This window comes from Pan troglodytes, chromosome 16 (genome assembly GCF_028858775.2).
Source record: "Pan troglodytes isolate AG18354 chromosome 16, NHGRI_mPanTro3-v2.0_pri, whole genome shotgun sequence".
Classification (NCBI taxonomy): Eukaryota; Metazoa; Chordata; class Mammalia; order Primates; family Hominidae; genus Pan; species Pan troglodytes.
This window is the reverse complement of record NC_072414.2, coordinates 92962265-92972498: the sequence shown is the minus strand read 5'-3', so window position 1 is coordinate 92972498 and position 10234 is coordinate 92962265.

Sequence of the window (10234 nt, the reverse complement as noted above, 5' to 3'; positions counted from 1 at the left end):
ATAAACTGGAAACAAGGCTGATGTAAATCCACCCACCATAAACTTCAGTGTTTAATGTCACCCCTGCCATGATTTGTACTCGAATACATATCATTCTTAAAGAAACACAGCCCAGATAGTAATTCCGATGTTATTTGTACCTTTTTCCAAAACAGCCATTCGGCCTCCAGATATTTTTGCTAAAATCTCCAAGTGTGTTCCTATTTTTTAACGCTGAAATCCGAGGGGAACCTGGTAGGTGGCATTCTCTATGGAATATACCCTGCCCCCACCCTCATTATTTTCTTTCCCTTTGAAGACAGAAAAAGAAAACTGACCTCTTTGGCTTTTGTCCTTTGACTGAGAGCAGGGGAGCATGGCAGCTGTACAACTCCTCTTGTTAATAATTTTAACCCTGCCCGTCACGGTTATACAGTTGAATACATGAGATCCATTTACACCCATAAACTACTGCTTTGGTCTATTTTATAGATTAGCAATATGTGTCACAAAAGGGAGGGGTCACTATTAACTGTAAACTTAAAAACCCACCGGCATGGAAAGAGGAAGTCCAGGCAGTTAGTGGCTGTCTGGATTTATCCATCAGGTCCAAGGGGATGAGGCTAGATTAGGCCCTAACTTTCATGGCGTCCCCCCTTGTCTGCAGTCTGCAGCCCCCAAAACTCCTCAACCCCTGAGATCCCCTCTGAGGCCCATCAGGTGCCATTCCAATGACTCAGCTTTCTGGAAATTCCAGCCAGAAATCCTTCTGGGGGAATCCATTCATTTAGCTCCTTGAAAAGGCACCTCTCAAAGTAAATTAACAATTTGGCAGTTCTGTTTCAACACTGAAGTCTGCTGTGAGTTTGATCACATGAGTCAGGTTCCCCAAGTCTTCCAAGAGCCACGGGACATTTGCCTGTGAAATGCCAGCCCGGGGCTTCCTGGCGAAAACCCAGATCATCACCATTCCTTGTCATCTCTCATCAGGGTGACATCGGATGATAAACAGTATAAGCGTCAGGATTAGTTTGTCAAGAGTAGGACATTTGGAGCCAGGCAATGTGGCTCATGACTATAGTCCCAGCCACTTAGGAGGCCAAGGCTGCAGGATCACTTGAGGCTAGGAGTTCAAGACCAGCCTAGGCAACATAGCTCGACCCTGTGTCCACAAAAGGAAAAAAAATTAGCTGGGCATGGAGGTGTGTGCCTGTAGTTCCAGCTACTTGGGAGGCTGAGGAGGGAAGATAGCTTGAACCCAGGAGTATAAGGCTGCATTGAGCTATGATTTGCGCCCTTGTACTCCAGCCTGGGCAGCAGAGTGAGACCCCATCTCTTTAAAAGAGTGGGGATATTTTGGTACAAGTCATCTGGCTTCAGGTAAACCCCTGCCAGGGTGTGGCCTGTGGAAGGCGGGACAGTCAGCTCACATTCTGGAAGGGCCACACCAGTGAGCGCCAGCTGTGGTGACATCCGACTCATGAAGGGTTTGTGTGGTTTGGGACACCACTTACTGGAGGATTTCTTTTTGAATCTGGACCCCTTGCTAGTCTCATCCCAAGACTGGCTGTTAAGGAGGCGCTTGCCGTGCCATTGCGGGGAGTGTCACTAGGTTCTGGGTGACGAGGGGTGAGTCCCGTGCTTGCACACGAGGATACTCTGTTTGTCACTTGGTTCTGGGTGACGAGGGGATGATTGCACACGAGGATACTCTGTAGGCACCAATTCTGTAAGTAAAGCTGGAGTGTAGACGGGTGACCCAAGGCTGACTGGTTTCCGGATTATGACAGGGAAAAAAAAGTGCTTGAGAAAGCTTGGGATAGCTGCACATTCTTTCCCAGCATTATGACAAGTGCAATCGACATTTGCTGCCTAAAACCTGGCTGCAGCCCTGGGCCATCTGTGGGACGGGGCAGCTGCCATGTTGCCACTTGCTCATCTGACTTTGTATTGGTCGGTGGCTCCAAAATGCATCGGAAAGTGAACTTGCCTTTCATTTGGAACTGATGCGGATGCTTACTCAGTTCCTGTTAGGGCGTGGGGCTTTGAAGGGAGCTAAGAAATTCTCTAATGTTGGCAAAAAGTCCATATTCTAATTAGTGTTCAAAGTAGATAGCGGCCCTTTCCAAGCAAAAATCTCCTGTCCTGGAGGAGAAGGCCTTATCAGCCTGGATGTCTTCTCCCATTTCTAACCATTTTGGAAAGTAATGACGATGCGTGCTTTAAATTTATCAGAGGATCTTCCAAAGGTGCAAATGCAATTTGTGGGCATGGGGACTGTCACTCTGGAGTCCTCTGTGTCCCGCCTGGGAGAGTGTTCTGGGCTTTGTGGTTTGAAGGGCATGGTTCCAGCAGTGGTGCCTGTGTCACCTCCTCCCACTCCACACCCAGGGCAGACATCACCAGCCGATCACAGCATCTCTTCCCCAACCCACACCCGCTTCCCAACACCTTGCTTCGGGCAGCACTCCCAGTGACTCTTGCCTGTTTGTCTCTCTGGGCTTATTATTCAACAATTATCAAGTGCTAGGCACTGAAATGGTGCTGGGAATACAATGGTGAGCCAAAAGAGAAAAAGCCTCGGCTCTGGTGTTGTTTATAGTCTACGAGGGGCTGATGTGGCAAGGGGACCACAGGAACAAATGTACAATTACGCCAGAGGTAGGACAGGCATGCTGCTGGGAGAACTCATTCTGGGGACATTGAGAGGAGAGACAGTTGGGTTCTGGAGGGTGGAGGGGGGGAGTGTGAGTGGGAGCTCCGGAAGGGGCGTCTGGCAGCGGGGGGAGGGAGGTTGTCCAGTGTGGCTGTGGCACAGCTGGCCTACAGGTCTTTTTTTTTTTTTTTTTTTGAGACAGAGTCTCACTCTGTCACCCAGGCTGGAGTGCAGTGGCGTGATCTTGGTTCACTGCAACCTCCACCTCCTGGGTTCAAGCAATTCTCCTGCCTCAGCCTCCCGAGTAGCTGGGGTTACAGTCATATTCCACCATGTCTGGCTAATTTTTGTATTTTTAGTAGAGATGGGGTTTCGCCATGTTGGCCAGCCTGGTCTTGAACTCCTGACCTCAGGTGATCCACCCACCTTAGCCTCCCAATGTGTTGGGATTACAGGTGTGAGCCACCGCCCCCGACCAACCTATGAGTTTTGAGCGCTAAGACATCAGACCAGACAGGGCCTTGCAGGCCACACTGAGGCTCGTGGGCATCACTGAGAAGGAGCAAAGCAGCCCCTGGTGTCTAGGAGCTGGCCAGGCCCCTAGAGCTGGGCCTTGTGTTGTTAGGAGCTGTCCTGGCCCTCCCAGCCCTGCCTGCTGTCCTCACAGGGCACCAACAAGGTCCCCTGCAACCATTGGGAAGTGCAACAAGGCCACCCTGCAGTCGTGTCTAAGCACAGACAAAAGCCAGGTCACAGTGCAAGCCAACAGCAGCAGATGCCCTCTCTGGGTTAAACTGAGTGAGGCTGCTTCCTTCCCTGCTGTGGGCTGCCCTCCCTGCAGATAAGATGTATAGGGGTGTCCCATCAGATGCCTGTCCCCGCTCCTTGAGAGCACCCAATCTAGAGCAAAGCCTACTTCTTTGAACCCACCTCAAAGTCACCATTCTCTGTGGAGGCACCCCATGGCTGCCAGGGGTGGGGGCATCCTCCTGTTCAGCCTGCACCTGTTCAGCCACCGGTGATGTTCACAAGGAGCCCAGGGTTGGGGAAGGGGTGATGTTGCCATCTTCTCTTTTCTCTCCTCCTCTTCTTGCTCAGGTCTGACCCCTAGTGAAGGGGCAGTGTGGGAGAGGAGGGGACACAGCTGGGAGGATGCGACCTGACCACTGCCCTCCTGGTGATCGGGCGTGGGTCCCCTGAGACCCAACAGGCTGCTTCCAAATGATCCTCGTTTCTGGGCACTGAGCTCTCCAGGAGGTGCTCCACTCCACACTCCCTGGGGACAGTCATGCTGACTGTCCTTGACCTGGTGAACTCATTTCCTTAAGGGCTGGTGCCTCGAGCCTCCCTCTAGCTGGGTCCTCGGGCCCCCCTACAGCTGTCCGGGCTGTGTGGCCCACAGCACTCAACTTTTGGTTTGACTTTGGCGATGCGCCTAGCCTCACCTTCACTCTGCCATCCCAGTGCTGGCTGGGGGTGGCCAGCTTTTATTCCCTTATTTGTTCCCTCCCATGTTCCATTTTTATCCTATCAGAATGCCCTTTTTTCAATCCTCCCTGAGATTGGCTACTTTTAGGATCCTGCTAATTGGTGTGTTTTACAGAGCGCGGATTGGTGCATTTTACAATCCTCTTGCTGGCTACAGAATGCTGATTGGTGCGTTTTACAGAGCACTGATTGGTGCATTTTACAATCCTCTTGCTAGCTACAGAGCACTGATTGGTGCGTTTTACAGTCCTCCCGTAGGACAGAAAAGTTCTCCAAGTCTCCGCTCGACCCAGGAAGTCCAGTTGGCTTCACCTCTCACCAGCAGTGTGCCAGACCATCGGGCATCCTCAGGAGGGGTGGATCCGTGGTGTGACCAGTGCTGCAGGGGAGCAATAGTGAGATTTGTGGGGGTCCTCACAGAGCTCTGTTTATGCGATTGGAGATGGGGAGGGAAGCGCTGTCTGCTCTCCTTCAATGTGGGGCAGCTAGAGCGCTTCCCTAAAATCCGCTCCTCATCCCCAGCAACCCCTGAAGCTTTATTTCCCCACTGCGGGTGAGGAGGCTGGGAGGCTGCGGGGTCCCAGCCTGGAATGTGGAATCGCTTGTGGGGCTGCTTCCGAGGAAACCCCCACAGCGCCGAGGAAACTCCCACAGCGCCGAGGAAACTCCCACAGCGTGTGCCCGCACCAGGCTCTCAGAGCTTCTGGCACACAGCTGTTCGGTCCTGAGCTGGTCAGTCTGGGGTGGTCTAGGGGCAGGAGGGGGACCCCAGGACTCTTCCCATCCTTCCTTTCCACCTGTATCCCTCAGCGGGATCCTGCTTCCCCCAGGTCTTGAAACCGGCTGGGAATGCATGAGCTTGGCCCGGCCTGCCTTTGGGTAATTAATACTCATCTCCGGAGGGGCCTGAGGACCAAGGTTTGCATCCGTCTCACTTCCCCTGGCACCGAGGGCCCCAGCCGTCATGGTGGAGGGGCGCTCCGGAGCGAGCTTTGTTCATGGGATCTGGCCAAGCAACGAGCCCTGGAGCCTGTGTCTGACAGCTTCCCTGGTGAGGTGAGGCCGTGAGGGTCACCATTGCCCTGGAGCCTGTGTCTGACAGCTTCCCTGGTGAGGTGAGGCCGTGAGGGTCACCATTGCCCTGGAGCCTGTGTCTGACAGCTTCCCTGGTGAGGTGAGGCCGTGAGGGTCACCATTGCCCTGGAGCCTGTGTCTGACAGCTTCCCTGGTGAGGTGAGGCCGTGAGGGTCACCATTGCCCTGGAGCCTGTGTCTGACAGCTTCCCTGGTGAGGTGAGGCCGTGAGGGTCACCATTGCCCTGGAGCCTGTGTCTGACAGCTTCCCTGGTGAGGTGAGGCCGTGAGGGTCACCATTGCCCTGGAGCCTGTGTCTGACAGCTTCCCTGGTGAGGTGAGGCCGTGAGGGTCACCATTGCCCTGGAGCCTGTGTCTGACAGCTTCCCTGGTGAGGTGAGGCCGTGAGGGTCACCATTGCCCTGGAGCCTTTGTCTGACAGCTTCCCTGGTGAGGTGAGGCCGTGAGGGTCACCATTGCCCTGGAGCCTGTGTCTGACAGCTTCCCTGGTGAGGTGAGGCCGTGAGGGTCACCATTGCCCTGGAGCCTTTGTCTGACAGCTTCCCTGGTGAGGTGAGGCCGTGAGGGTCACCATTGCCCTGGAGCCTTTGTCTGACAGCTTCCCTGGTGAGGTGAGGCCGTGAGGGTGACCATTGCCCTGGAGCCTTTGTCTGACAGCTTCCCTGGTGAGGTGAGGCTGTGAGGGTCACCATTGCCCTGGAGCCTTTGTCATCCCTGGTGTGAGGCCAGCGAGCCCTGAGTGTCCTCCTGACAACAGTGACCATTTAGGCCGAGGGAACAGGACCTCCCAACCCCTCGACAGTGGCTAAGCAGGCTTCCAACTCCCCCTGCCAGGCTGCCCCCTCTGCTGGCAGAGGAAGCTGTGCCAAGGCCCAGCCACGGGGCAGCCTGCAGATTCTGATGGCATCCACTTAGAAAGGGGCTTCTCCCAGCCAGGGACCCGCATGACTGGGAGGCAGAGTCCAGCTTTCTGCTCGGAAGTTCAGCCAGATCAGGCTTGAAGCCTTTCACTGAGTCCCGAGAGAGACCCTTTGCCCCCAGCCCTGAGTGTAGGATTCCTGTTCTCATGTGGATTCTCTTCCAGAGGAATCTGGAGAGAGGCCTGGAGTTGGAGCCTCCACTCACTGTTTGGTCCCAGGTGAGCCTCTTAGCCTCTGAGCTTCAATTTTCTTATTGACAAAATGGGCCACGGGCAACCAATGTGTGTTGAGCAGCTGCTGGATTCCCGGCACCGAAGCTGCGACTCTCTCGCCTTTGGCCTTCAATAGTCACCAGCACTATGGCTGCCACACAGGTGTCGACTATGCCGGGGGCCCCGGGCTGGCCCCACGCTGACTTGTTCTCTTTATTCTACTGCAAAACCCTCAGCTCCCGGCAGCTTCAGAGACGGCTCCTTCTATTCCCGGGGCTCGGTCTGACTACCACAGGGAAGGTTCTCCATTAGACGCAGCGTGGTTGGACACTAACTGGGAGGGAGGGACGCCTGGGTTTCTTTTTTTTTTTTGAGATGAAGTCTCGCTCTGTCACCCACGCTGGAGTGCAGTGGCGTGATCTCGGCTCCCTGCAACCTTCGCCTCCTGGGTTCACGCCATTCTCCTGCCTCAGCCTCCCAAGTAGCTGGGACTACAGGCGCCCGCCACCACGCCTGGCTAATTTTTTGTATTTTTAGTAGAGACGGGGTTTTACCGTGTTAGCCAGGATGGTCTCATCTCCTGACCTCATGATCCGTCCACCTTGGCCTCCCAAAGTGCTGGGATTACAGGCATGAGCCACCACGCCCAGGCAGGTTTCACTTCTGAAATTAAATTTGTGTGACTTATGAACCAACAAGAGCAAATAACTGATATTGAAAAAACCTCCTCTGGGCCAGGTGATTTATACACATTTTCCTGATGAACCTTCACAGTAGTCCTGTGAGATACTATCTTTCCCATTTCACAGGTGAGAACGTTGAGGAAACTGAGGCCTTGCCGGGGTCAGTCAGCACAGAAGAAGAGGGGGGCAGGATTTGGATCTGGGTCTCATGCCTCAGCCCATGCTCCTGCATTCCCCTGGGCTGCCAACAGATATCATTTAGCAAGGCCCACTCATGGCCTGGGGTCTACGTGGCTGGCAGGCCATGGCGGTTACAGGGTAGAACTGTGGTTTTGCAGGGAACTGATGGAGGTTCAGCCCCATCTGCAGGAGGTGCCGGTGGAAGGCCCAGTGCTCCCACAGTGGAGAGGCTCCTGGGATGAAGGACCCAGGGCCAGGGCATTCCGTGGAGGCTCTGAAGACCCCTCCACCTCAGCTAGCTTCCGCCTCAATCTCAGCCGGCCTGGGTGGCAGCCACGGAAACCCGGGCCTGTCTGTGGCCCCTCAGCCTGGCGGCCCTGGGGATGCTGCGTTGCAAAACCACACTGTCTTGTTTTGACTTTCTCTTGGTTTCCCAGAAAATTTATTTACAGAAGTTAAGAATGCTTTATAACTTTAAATTCTTCTTTTATTATGGTAAAATATATATAACACACATTCTACCATTTTAACCATTTTTAAGTATGCAGTTCCGTGGCAGTAATTCCCAATGAGTACATTCACAATGCTGCACAGCCATTCATTTCCAGAACTTTCTTCATCATCTCAAGCAGAAACTCTGTATCCATTAAATAATACCTCCCCACTCTCCCTCCCCGCAGCCCCTGGCTACCACCATTCCACTTTCTGACTATGAATTTGACTGCTCTAGGTACCTCACATAAGTAGGATCATGGTTTTTGTCCTCTTCCGATTGGCTTATTTCATGTAGCACAGTGTTGTCAAGGTTCATCCATGTTTCAGCATGTCAAAATTTATTTCTTTTAGAAGGCTGAATAATACTCCATCATGTGGATAGAACACAATTTGTGTATCCATTCATCTGTTGAATGGACGTTTGGGTTGTTTCCATCTTATTTTTATTTATTTATTTATTTATTTATTTTTTGAGATGGAGTCTCACTCTGTCGCCCAGGCTGCAGTGCAATGGCACGATCTAGGCTCAGTGCAACCTCTGCCTCCTGGGTTCAAGCAATTCTCCTGCCTCAGCTTCCTGAGTAGCTGGGACTATAGGCATGTGCCACCATGCCTGGCTAGTTTTTGTATTTTTAATAGAGACAGGGTTTCACTATGTTGGCCAGGCTGGTCTCAAACTCCTGACCTCGTGAACCGCCCGCCTCGGCTTCCCAAAATGCTGGGATTACAGGCGTGAGCCCAGCCTCCATCTTTTAATTATTGCAAACAATGCTGCTATGAACATGAGTCTCCAAATACCTGTATGAGTCCCTGCTTTCAGTTGTTTAGGGTCTACACCCAGAAGTGGAATTGAGAGATCAGGTGGTAATTTTAACTTTCTGAAGAATCACATACTGTTTTTCTCAGTGGCCGAATCATTTTACATTCTGCCAATAGCGGCAAGGGTCTCAAGGGTCTCCACATCCCTGCCAACACCTATTTCCCTTTATGTTTCTTTTTTTTTAATAATAGTCATCTTACAGCATGTGAAGTGGTATCTCATTGTAGTTTTATGCCTCTTAACTGTTTAAAAGTTTTACATCCAATGTAAAAATACTGTTTGTCCTATTCTAACTTATTCTTTTTTGTTTGTTTGTTTTAATTATTATTTTTTGAGATGGAGTCTTGCTCTGTCACCCAGGTTGGAGTGCAATGGCTTGATCTTGGCTCACTGCAACCTCTGCCTCCTGGGTTCAAGCGATTCTCCTGGCTCAGCCTCCCGAGTAGCTGGGATGACAGGTAGGCACCACCACGCCGGCTAATTTTTGTATTCTCAGTAGAGATGGGGTTTTGCCATGTTAGCCAGGCTGGTCTCAAACTCCTGGCCTCAAGTGATCTGCCTGCCTCGGCCTCTCAAAGTGCTGGGATTACAGGTGTGAGCCACTGCGCCTGGCCTTTTTTTCACTATTTTTAATTGACACATAATTGTATGTATTTGTAGGGTATGGTGTGATATTCTGATACATTTATACGATGTGTGGTGATCAAATTCGGGTAATTAGTATATCTATCACCTCAAACACTTATCATTTCCTTGTGTTGGAAACATTTAAATTCTTCTCTTCAAGCCATTTGAAAATATATAATAAAAGAAATTGTTACCTGTAGTCATCCTACAGTACTATAGAACGGGGTCCCCAACCCCCCCGGCCACAGACTGGTCCTGGTCTGTGGCCTGTTAGGAACCGGGCTGCACAGCAGAAGGTGAGAGGCAGTGGAGCGAGCGAAGCTTCATCTGTATTTACAGCTGCTCCCCATTACTCACATGACCGCCTGAGCTCCACCTCCCATCAGATCAGCAGCGGTGTTAGATTCTCATAGGAGCACAAACCCTATCGTGAACCGTGCAGGCGAGGGATCTAGGGTGCACGCTCCTTATGAGAATCTAATGCCTGATGATCCGTCACTGTCTCCCATCACCCCCAGAAGGGACCGTCTAGTTGCAGGAAAACAAGCTCAGGGCTCCCACTGATTCTACAATATGATGAGTTGTATAAATATTTCATCACATAGTCCCATGTAATAATAATAGAAATAAGTGCACAATAATTGAAATGCGCTTGAATCATCCCAAAACTATACCTCCAACTCTGGGGGATGTGGAAAAATGGTCTTCCACAAAACCAGTGCCTGGTGCCAAAAAAGGCTGGGGACGGCTGCTCTAGAACGCTAGAACTCATTCCTCTTAGCCAGCTGTAATTTTGTATCCATTAACCAACTTCTCCCCATCCTCCTACCCTTCCCTGCCTCTGGTAACCACTTTTCTGTTTTCTTCTTCCATGAGACCCACTGTTTCAGCTTCCACATGTGGGCGAGACTGTGTGGTATTTGTCTTTCTGTGCCAGGCTCATCCACGACAGAATTTCATTCTTGTTTTTTCTGTTATCAAATTGCTCAGTAAGGCGACTTTCCTATTTACCTAACCTTCCTTTGGCGGTGCATGAGAGGTGAAATTTCTGTACACCCTCACTAACATTTGATATTATCA